General features: G+C 35.5%; 1 long non-coding RNA gene across 1 annotated transcript; it reads left to right on the forward strand.

Moving 5' to 3' along the window:
• Positions 1-2,026: 2,026 nt before the first annotated feature.
• Positions 2,027-9,537, forward strand: LOC135155043 (uncharacterized). The gene is made up of 2 exons (XR_010294383.1): positions 2,027-7,560; positions 8,252-9,537. It is a non-coding gene; the product is annotated as an uncharacterized LOC135155043 (long non-coding RNA).
• Positions 9,538-12,319: the final 2,782 nt, after the last annotated feature.

Raw genomic sequence — 12,319 nt, forward strand, 5'->3', positions numbered from 1 at the left:
CACCAAAAAGGGAGAAATAGAAAGAGGAGGGAAGGGAGAAAAAAAATATACGAGAAAATGTGGAGGAAATAATAATAATACATAGGAATTTCGCAAATCAAGAATTTCATTTGCAGTGATTATTATATATACTTCCCTTTAGAATACTTATTACAAAATCCTGCCATTGTTTGCCTTTATTTTACTCTGTATCAATCATAATTGATGCATACTGTATCCAATTTATCCCTAAAATTGTGATAAGAAAGATTTAATAGGTATAAAATAAATTAAAAATGCATGTTATTTGATTACAAGACGTTTTTTTTTTTAAACAGTGCATACCTATACAGTGCGTCCCACAAAAAACGAAACCGAGATTTATCGATGATTTATCATAACTTAATCACAAATACAATAGACAAATGACCTACCATTGTAAAGCTCAGAATCTCCTCTTTCATCTGATATTACTTACATTATTTCTCATTCATGCATGAGTGAGCAAAAACAATTTGAAAAGGGGATACCAAAAAGTCAGTTGGCGGGCTGTATCTGGGTTTCAAGAAGAAAACCACATTTTCAAAAAGTTCAATATCTGCTCTTTAATTTGATACCTCAATTACAGAAAATGGTAGAGAAATAAGAAAGTTCTGGTTATTTGAAACAAGGCTTGATTTTCAATGATTTCATAAAATGAAGAGGTTTTACAGGCTAGCGTTCAAACTCACTCGACATTCCGTTTTGTTGACGATCAGCCATGCATTAAGTCTTTTGTTACCATGCGATAGCTTCTGTGGGATACTGGTGAAAACATGTTTATTTATTGAAATTATGGAAATACAAGCATTATTTCGAGGGATCATAACTTTTTAAGTTCTTGAACATTATCTGTGATTAAGGTATCAAATAAAAGAGCAGATATCGAACTTTTTAGTCATGTGACTTTCTTTTTGAAATTCAGATAATTCAGATACCCCCCACCAAATGAGTTTTTGGCATCCTTTCTTCAAATTGCTTTTGCTCACTCATGCGTGAATGAGGAATAATCTAAGTAGTATCAGATGAAAGAGGAGATTCTAAGCTTTATGTTGGTAGGTCATTTGTCTATTGTATTTATGATTAAGTTATGAGAAATCATTGCTAAATCTCAGTTTAATTTTTTTGTGGGACGCACTGTATAGTTACCACTAATGCATATAGCATTTCCATTTATTTGAAAGCAAGATAAAAGAGCGTTGCAGATTAAATGCCTCCAGGCTCACGGGCATACTGTAGGTGCCGCGGATCGAACCCCAGACTTTCTATTTTTTTTCAGGCCGCCTAGACCACTCGGCCACGGCACCTCCACGTATGTGAGTGAAGGATATCGCGATAGCGCAAGAACGATATCTTCTGAAGAGAGTGGCCTTTTTTGGTACTGAATCCGCCGGAGTAGAACACGATCTGCCGGCGGATTTGGTGCCTAGAACAGTATCTGCCAGGCGCAGGATCCGCCGGTACACCGGCACCAGCCAGCTGGATATAGCTACTGTATATACTATAGCGGTGTATGCGCAAGGAAGATCAACTAAGTACTTTCTTTTTACTTGTTCTGATTGTAAATCATATATTTTGGGCTATAAAGATCTACAGTACATGTACATGTACTATTTCCGACATGTATAATCATTTTTAACACATACCCTGTACAGTACCGTAGAGTCTCTCATACTGTACATTAAAAACATATATTGGATGTAACGTATCAATATTTAATTCGTGATCTTGTCTACAAGATCGCGAATACAACAATGCGTATTGCATTGTTGTATGCATTGTATATTTCGCACATTTACGCATACGTTTCACAATACATGAACAGTCTCATATTGAACAGAAAGTTTTGTACAGGAATGTACTGTACATTTAGATACATGTAGGATATTCATCAGATATCAGTAGGAATACGCTCTCGAATATTAGCTAATGACGTAGACCAAAATTTGTGTTTTTAATGCATCGCTAAAATGATATACAATAATGATCATATTTATTCATCTGCAGGTTCTTGGATTATAACTCCTGTTGGTGGAATTAACCCAGAAGGAATATAGACTACAGGGAAATATTTCCACATCTGAAGTATCTGCAGATTTTAAAGGATGGATGGTCTGAATGCAATCAAACTTCTTCTAGCTCTTACATTTGTTCATGGTAAGGTCAAGTTTTTGGGCTTTTTACATTTTTATTTTAAAGAGAATTATGCTGAAATATGGTATGCCGAAATGGTACTTTGACTCGGATGTTTGGGCAAGTCCAAGAATTTGCGCATGTTACGTATGGGACATTTCAGAGGCTTTAATGACCTGAAAAAATAGAGTTAAATGACTTTGATTAGATTGTATACCCTCATTGGTGAGTATCTAGGAGAAGAATAATCATACAAAAAATGGTGACATATGACCTTGACCTTTTAGAGAGAAAAGATGAGCTGTTACGTATGGGACACAGAAAAAAGACAATTTTTCAAAGTTGAAAATTCTCTAAAAGTATTTCAATTGACAACTTGTAAGTCACAACACTCTAGTATAAAGGCAAGTTTCATGTCATAAGCCCAAACCGTCTAATTACCGACACTAATTAAACAGATTAATGACTTGTTATATACATGTATATGGGACAGTTACGTATAGGACATTTTGTCCCTATAGAGAACGTACATGTACACAATTTTCCCCATAATTTTAAAACTGAAAATAATCTAAAATATGGAATTATCAAGAGTTGTTTCTTTTAAACTGTTCTATTGAGATATAGTTCATATGACTGAAAAGGGAATTATCCATTTCAACATTTTTGTCCCGCCTGCATAGCAGAGCGAGACTATAGGCACCGCTTTTCCGACGGCGGCGGCGGCGTCGTCAACATTGAAATCTTAACCAAGGTTAAGTTTTTGAAATGTCATCATAACTTAGAAAGTATATGGACCTAGTTCATAAAACTTGGACAAAAGGGTAATCAAGTATTACTGAACATCCTGCTCGAATTTCAGGTCACATGACCAAGGTCAAAGGTCATTTAGGGTCAACTAACTTGACCATGTTGGGGGAATCAATGTAAAAATCTTAACCAAGGTTAAGTTTTTGAAATGTCGTCATAACTTCGAAAGTATATGGACCTAGTTCATGAAACTTGGATATAAAGATGATAGGGTATCATTGAAGATCCTGCTTAAGTTTCAGGTCACATGACCAAGGTCAAAGGTCATTTAGGGTCAACGATCTTTGATAATGTTTGGGGTATTTGTGGAATTGTCATAAAACTTTAGAATTTTATAGATCTAATTCATAGAAACTTGGGACATACATTAAGAGGAACCATGTATGTAATATCTTGTGCTTGTTTCAGGTCACATGACCAAAATCAAAGGTCATTTTTTAATAGGGTCAATGAACTTTGGCCATGTTGGGATTGTTGAATTGGCATCATAACTTAGAAAGTTTATAGATCTACACATGTAGTTTATGAAACAGATATAAGCAGGGTGCTACATAACTTTTTAGAAGCGCTTGCCCGGTCAGGCAAGTAAATTTTTAAATAGTTGGAATATACTTGCCAAAAATCTATTTTACTTGCCAAAAAAAAACCTTGGAAAAAAAGCTTTACCTCTTCAAAAGAAAGTTTTGCGGTTTTATAAACCATAGACCTTTTTCTCTTTTGACATGAACTGATCTACCTTGTTATTGCATTTCTTTTTCCAAAGAGATTTTAAATATCTTGCCTGCCATGACCAAAATTATGGTCAATATCATATATCGACCCTAATTTTGGTCATTCTACATGTACTGTTAGAATTTTACTTGCCCGGTTCAGGCAAGTACTTTTGGTCTTAACTTCAAAACACTTGCCCGACTCTAACTTTTACTTGCCCTGGGCAATCGGGCAAGTGCTTATGTAGCACCCTGTTAGGGATATATTCAAGTTGTCTTGCACATACTGTCTGAGGTCATATGATCATGTTCGAAGGTCATGTTGGGTAAATGGACATTGTCTTTTATTATCATATGAGTGTTTTCTTCATGAATAATTATTTAAAAGCTGTTTTCAAAGTCAGCACTGCTGGTATACAAATCGCGTAATGCAGGCGAGACTGCCAGAGGCGTTCCACTTGTTAATATTTTCCCTCAATTGAGCAGGATCTACAGAACTAGGCCTTAGTTTTTAACACTGAAATATAGTAATGTTCTCATTTCGATCTATTGATGTAACTGGTGTTAGCAGTGCACTTTCTGCTGATTAACGTATATGAGAGTAAAATTTTTGATGTTCTTTTTGTTTGAGCTTCAATTCAATTAATTCAGGCTTTATGGAAGCGGGACCAGCATGTTTTATTTCTTCATTTTCTTATCCGAATTCATCAATGTCTCCCATTATCATTGGGTCGCCAATTCATATAATAATATGTTGCATTTATGAGGCACTGATTAATGGTGCACTCTATGCATTTTATAATTCATACTATAATCCATGGGATGCCATTTTATCACTGCAAATGTCAGCTGATGTATCTGTAGCCTTGGTTTTTGTCTCACCTGCATAGAAGAGTGAGACTATTATAATAGGCGCCGCTTTTCCGACGGCCTATGTTGGAGGTAATTATTACATGGCTGTCATAACTTTCAAAGTTTATGGATATAATTTATGAATTGTGGACAAGGGGGTAATGAAATATCACTGACAAGTCTTAGGAGACATGATCAAGGTCAAATGTCATTTAGGGTCAATGAACGTACATGTATTGTATCATTATATGAATGTTTTTGTTTTTAATAATTATTTTATAATAGTTTTCAAAGTCAGCACTGCTGCTATATTGAATCGCGTAATGCAGGTGAGACTGCCAGAGGCGCTCCACTTGTTTTTTCTTGTTTTTCATGGTTTCATGAATTTCTTATGTATTTCTATTGTTTTTTATTTTTTTCATATTTTTCCATTTTCATTATTATTATTATTACTTATTATTTGTACTGCGCTTTTCCCATTAGGCCCAAAGCGCTTACAATGAATTAATTAAATGTAATATTTTAAAAACTACAAAGTACGAAAGAGATGAGTTTTTAATGACTTTTTGAAAATTGCTAATGTTGGAGACTGTCTAATTATTAGTGGCAGGTCGTTCCAGGATTTTGAAGCCGACACTGTAAAAGTTCTGTCACCAGCTAATGTACGAGTTAATGAATATGTGAGGCGAAGGTGATCACTGGCCAACCTAAGTGCTCTAGTTGGTGTATACAGATTCAAGCAGTTACTTAAATACTGTGGAGCCTGTTTATTCAGTGTTTTGTAGACAATCAAGAGTAATTTGAACGTAATTCTCTGTTTAAAAGGAAGCCAGTGAAGAGAATTAAAGAGTGGTTGGGAAGGATGATCTCGGGAAACCTGTAAAATTAATCGTGCTGCCCAATTTTGTAGTCGTTGAATACGAATTAATTGATTAGAGGGAATTGTAGAAAGGAGCCCATTGCAATAATCAATACGAGACAGAACCAATGAACGAACAGCATTGTGACAGGCAGACTGGTCAATGAACCTTCTGATTCTAGAAATGTTCCTTAAATAAAAAGTGACTGTGCTACAGATATGAGAGATATGGTACGACATTGACATGCGGGAATCAAATATGACACCAAGGTTTCTTATTTTTTCTGATGGTCTAAAGAGTGTACCATCAACATCAAGTTGAACATTTGGAAGATTGCGCAAGTTATAAGTAGAGGCCGCAACAAAAAATTCAGTTTTTTTGTCATTTAATTTTAGCTTATTCACTATCATCCACTGTCTTATATCTGATATACAATTCTGGAGTTTAACCAGTGCATTATTGAGAGCTCCAGGAGTCTTCGGATCAAAAGAAACGTATAGTTGTACTGTATGTCATCAGCATAAAAATGATAATTGATACAGTGATTTCGGATGATGTCGCCAACTGGAAGAGTATATATTGAGTAGCCTATGGGTCCGACTATTGACCCCTGAGGGAGTCCAAATTCTAGAGTTATGGGATTTGACAATGTGCCGTCAATATCAACTTGCGAAGTCCATCCAGACAGGTATGATTGGAACCAGGATAAGACTTTGGACCTAACGCCTATTCTATTGAATAACCGAGATATGAAAATGTTATGATCTATTGTATCAAACGCGACAGATAAATCTAACAGCACCATAAAAACTACATTATTTGAGTCGAGAGAAAACATGATATCATTTTTTACTTTGATCAGAGCTGACTCGGTGCTGTGACCTGGCCTATAGGCAGATTGGAGAGGATCAAAAATATTATTAGATTCAATATGATCAGCTAGTTGAGTACATGCCGCCTTCTCGATGAGTTTACCTAGAAATGTTAAGTTTGAGACCGGTCTATAATTACTGATGTCATTTACGTCCATGAATTTTTTTTTTCATTAATCAGCATTTATAACAAATCAGTCTTTAGCAACTAAAGAAAAGGTTTCGGTATATAAATCACTTTTAAGAGCACTCTTGAAATTTGTTTTTCTCCATTCACAAATCTCCCCATTGACATTGTGTGTAAATGTCCCATACGTAACAATTTTTTAATGAACTTTGAATTGAAAAGCTAACTATATTTTTGAAACTATTTGTGGTATAACATTTTCATACTCAATTAATTAAAACTTCCCAGAGATGCAATAATACAAGCATTGTATTCTAAAAAATAACTTTAAAAAAATCCTCAAAATGTTACGAATGGGGCATTTCATCCTTGGACATGATCTAATTTGCATATTTAATTCAATGACACCACTCTTTTCCCTCAAAAGTGATAAGATGTTTAGGGGATCCATGTCCCACAGGTCTATTAAAATCTCACAAGTTTTGTTTAAATTTTCGATGAATTTTTATAATTGTCCCATCTGTAACGCCCATTTTACCAATTTTGTAAATTAGATGCCCCAAATTTGCATGTTGTATGCATTTGTTTTCATATTGTTATAAAAAATGTTATCAAATTTTTATGCCCCCGCAGACATACATGTAGTTCGGAGGGGGCATTAAGCGTTGCCCCTTTACTTTCGTCCCCCACTTGGTTTCCGCTCAATAACCTGAAAAATAATCATTGGATTTGAAATTTTTTTGGTGTGTACATGGAGGTAGATGACTCCAAAATACAGGCTAAGTTTGAATTTGGAGTCCGCAGGTCAAAGCTCACAGCTCATTAAATATGTGAGTTGGTTTACGCGCAAATAACTTGAAAATTTAAGGGATTAAAAAAAAATTTGATGTAAGTAGATGACACCAAAATACAGGCTAGGTTAGGTACGCTACTCTAGCGCGAGAGGGCGCGATTTTCGCGTCATCATTTTCGCGTACGAAAATGGCGACAAGCTGCTTCGGGAGCCGGTGCGAGCAATAACGGCAAGCCCTACTTGAGTCTCCTGTCTAGGATGGTAAACGTATATCAATGGGAATGAAAACGATGACATCATCTTCCCAATGCATTCAGCTATACTGCACGGTAAGCTCTTGCGACGGAGGGTCGAGATCGGAACAATAATTGCACTAAAACAGTCTGTAAGTACAGTTTATGCATCAAATCATCATTATATGTTATTTTAATGGAATTATCAGACATATTACGCTAAAAATACATATGCTACTCGAAAATTGAAGTCGTAAGCTTTCATTTCTTACCTCATTCATGGCAGCATTTCTTGCCACCATTTGCCACGGACGAATGTTAAACGCCCTTGCTATTTGTTTCGTGGGATTTTCGTGGGAAGTTTGGCGACGCGTTTCGCGGGCTAATTTATGGCGGCTGCTAGGGTTTTTGGTTGCCCGCGGTGTGTAGTCCTGCGCATTGGAATTTGTGTAGCAGACCGTCTACCGTGATATGTCTGGTATTTCTTTGATTTAAAAAAACTTTTTCTTTTTTATAAATTAGGAATTGAAAACCAGACACAAATGTAGAAATCAGAAATACATCCCACACTGACACACATTCATTTTGATTGAATAAAATATTGAAAAAAAATGGCAAATGACGCAACAACTTTCTGAATCTTCTCGAACCTAATTTTAGCCTTTACTTCAGTCTTGATTTATTATTTGATGATTATATTCTGTTGAAAATTCATGTAACATGATTTCTTTTGGCCTAATCAAACTTAAATTTTTTATTATTTTAAAAATGAATGGCCTAGATCTAATTTAATTCATTATCATTTTAATTTTCTTTTGTTTTCATTTTTTTATTTTCATTCAGATTAATTTCTTACCTCCATTTGAGCATGGCAATACTTACTGATCTGAAGTCGAGGGGCCCAACAATGAACAGACTTGGGCTGCATGAGCCGTCGAATATCTGTGGTTCCAAGAAAGCGTGATGGAAATGCCGCCTTAAAAAAACCAACCCCACCTCTGCCTCTGGTCTTTGTTCTTGGCGATCCTGCATTCCATTCAGACTGCAACTTTAAGCAGGAATTGTTCTACCAACTACTTAATTATTCACAAATGTGAATTGCAGCTTTTAAATTGACAAGAAAGAAACAATTGATTTATCTCACCCCCCCCCCCCCCCCAACTGTCTTCTAACATTTTCTATCACCCCAAACTAACACTTTTTTTCTTGTATGTCTGTTTAAATATTTTTATTTAGACTTTATGTAATTTTTTCATGATTTATTTAAGAAGTATGAGCAAAAAAACAAACAATTTGGCACATGCAGTAGAGAAGAGAAGGAACATAGTGTTGAAAAAGGATACACATACAGATCTGAATATTAAAATAAATTTAAAAAAGAAATGACAAATCCACACTGACACATGAAAGTATTCATTTTATTTTTTTTCCTTGTTGGCATTGGTTACATTAATTAACTCCACATAAAAATATAAATTGGATATTTTAACAGTATTAATGAAGTTGCTCAATAAAATTTAAAATTAGGTATTCTCATTGGAGGTAATGGTTGATACAGATGGGTGGGTGGACCTGCAGCCACTAGCGTACCTATGGGGGGGGCAGACTGCCCCCCCCCCCCGACGAGTCACAACCCATGCAAGGGACGTATCCCTGCCCTCCCCCCCTGATGAGCCACCGGTGGCCCCCTCCTTTGAAGTTTAAGACCGAAAGTACGAAATCCTTTATTTGTGGTTGAAGACTTTTTTGCTTGTCAAATTTTTGGGCGGACGATTTTGCCCCCCCCCCCCCCCTGTGGAAAATCCTAGGTACGCTACTGCCTGCAGCTCTATTGTTTTATTAGATTTTCATTTTTTATTGCTGGGGGGGGGGGGTATTATGTAGAGCTGAAGCCAAATGATCTTATGAGGCAAGATTCAGTGTACAGCTCAATATGATGCATGTAAAGTGATTTATTAAACTTTTGAAATATCAATTAAGAACTGGAATGATGAATGATATGAATATAAGAAATATATTAAATGCATGTAAAGTGATTTATTAAACTTTTGAAATATCAATTAAGAACTGGAATGATGAATGTTATGAATATAAGAAATCTATTATATGCTAGTTCATCACAACTTTAGCTGGATCTTGCTGCAGAAAGTGCATCGTGTAGTTCTACAAATATCTCGGGTGAGAGGCAGTTTGGCAGAGCGGATGCAATGCTTCATAGGGCCCCTAACATTTCTGTGGTAAGGTCGAATCCAAACTGATGTTTTCATCAAATGATACAGCCTCCTGGCTACAAAAATTTCCTGTAGATGAAAGAGAAAACAAAATAATGAATGCAATGAAATTGGGAAAAAGTGAGGCTAGAGGGGCAAAAACAAAAGCAAATGGTTGTAAAGTTAGTACAGGAGAGGAACAAAATGAGAAGAAAGGAACTCACAGAAAAGGAAACAAAACAGAGAGACAAACTTGAGACTAGCTCCTTTAAAAAAAGTTCTGTATGGTGTACTATGGATCTGTAAAAATATTTTAAAATTATGTAAAGTTTCAAGGATTGAGCATGCATAGGAAATCACGTAAAGGCAAGGATATCAAGTCACGAATAAAAACAAAAAATGAGGGGGGGGGAATGGGAATTACATCACCCCCCCCCCACCCCGCCTCTCCAAAAAAAAAAAAAAAACGACTTTAATAACTTGTCAAAACTCTATCTAGTATCAGCTTATGTTATTATCCTTTTTAATGTTATTGTTAGGGATCGAGAGAAAGGATGAACGCGGGGGGGGGGGTGCATTTTTCGGATTCATACTTTCAGGCATCAGTGTACTGAAGGGGAACATTTAACATAGGACTACAAAAAATTGCGGTGGACAGACAAGAAACAAGAAATGATGATTAAAATGAAAGAAAAAATTCTCGATCTCAAAACAACTTGAAAAAAGAAAGATGCAAAACCAAATGTTATCAACTCACTTACATATTATATTTGAAATCCATCCCAATGGTCTTCCATGTCGTAATTGTGCACTGTAATTCAGATAATCTAGTTAAAACATGTGAAATTAACTTCAAGTCTCAAATCAATCGTCTTGCACACTGTGCCTTGCAAAACAACAAAATACTCCGATATATGCGTATCATGAACGCACATGCATATTTATGAGCGCCGCGAAAATGACCAATCTCATTCACAAATGATGCGCACTTACGCTTCGTCACCATGCCGCGAGAAGCGTTTATGCGCGATGTAAAATCTCCGCCCCGAATTGGCAATCCCCGAATGCGCATGCGCGGTGGTGATTGATACTCGATGGTCGACAATTCGTTCGGAATGGATAATACTTAGAAATCATTTCTTAAAAAAATCATAACTTGAGTTATTCTTCATCATATGTCTTAATCAATGCATCATCGTAATGGGTGACACATTTTCTTTATGTTGAGGTAAGTTTCAACAGATTTGGATGAAGATTTGAATTATCAGTGGCGTACCTAGCTAGGTTTGAATATAGAGTCTGTAGGTCAAAGGTCACAGCTCATTAAATATGCGAGTGTCACAGCTCATTAAATATGCGAGTTGGTTTCCGCATGATAACTATTAGATGTGCAGGTAGATGACACCAAAATACAGGCTAAGTTCGAAATCAGAGTCCGCAGGTCAAAGGTCACAGCTCATTAAATATGCAAGTTGGTTTCCGCATGATAAATATGAAATATTCAACAGATTTTTAAAAATTGTTGGTGTGTAGGTAGATGAACACTGTTATAGCAATTACATTAATTTAGTTATTTCCTCTTTAGATATTCATAGCATAATTAATATAATGATTAAGAATATTCCAGAGTTTCTCAGTCAAGCTTTGTTCTAAGGCATGTCAATTGAATACATGTATGCTGAGTAATCTTTGTTATTTCTCAAATGTAGACAATAGAGCCTGCCTGCAGTGAAAAGAACAATTTAGGATTAGCTATGTTGTTTTACTTGTTTACATTGTTAATTTCACTGATGTCATTCAAGAGTCTTCTAGAAGTGGACTATTCTCGAAAGAAGGATAATGTTCTTTTTTATTAAAGACAATACTAATTACTAGAAGCTTCCAGAATAGTGTAAATTTATATATTATAAGCTGACAGTTTCTTCATCATATCAAATCAGAACTCAGAGTTTCACACCAGACTTTATGTCAGAGCATAGTTTATTTTCAACTGGAATGCAAGGTTTATCTGAACAGTGGAATTATTTGCACGCCATCAATGAACTTTTTGCAGTTATTTTAAAAGAGGAATTCTCAGTTCTCATTGAGATCATCAACCTGTAGTGAATGCTTTTCAACCTCATGAATTGCTGAAATTGACTGTTTGTCATCATCAACATCGTCTTCACAGACATTTCAACTTGTTACAGTGACTCTTGTTATTCATCGTGCTTCAACATCAATTTCATCATCGCCATCATTGTGAACTTTAATAGGAATCTTTGCCAACCAACTTGAATTTTATCTGGATTTAATACAGGACTATCATAACTTTGGATTGCAAATCTAATTCTTCAAGACATATAATGTTTGGTTTTATTTTGTTTAGTGTATAATTGATCTACATGTATTTCCTGTAATAAAAGAAAAGGAAATCAAATTTAAAACCAAATTTCATTGTTATTTGTTGCAATATCGGAACAACACCAAAATACATGCTAAGTTCGAATTCGGAGTCGGCAGGTCAAAGGTCACAGCTCATTAAAAATGCAAATTGGTTTCTGCATGATAACTTATGAAATATTCAACAGATTTTTAAGAAATATGGGTGTGTAGGTAGATGACACCAAAATACAGGCTAAGTTCAAATTTGGAGTCTGCAGGTCAAAGCTCATTAATATGCGAGTTGGTTTTTCTCTTGATAAGTTATGAATATTCAACA

The sequence above is a fragment of the Lytechinus pictus genome, chromosome 8 (genome assembly GCF_037042905.1).
Source record: "Lytechinus pictus isolate F3 Inbred chromosome 8, Lp3.0, whole genome shotgun sequence".
In the NCBI taxonomy this organism is placed as follows: Eukaryota; Metazoa; Echinodermata; class Echinoidea; order Temnopleuroida; family Toxopneustidae; genus Lytechinus; species Lytechinus pictus.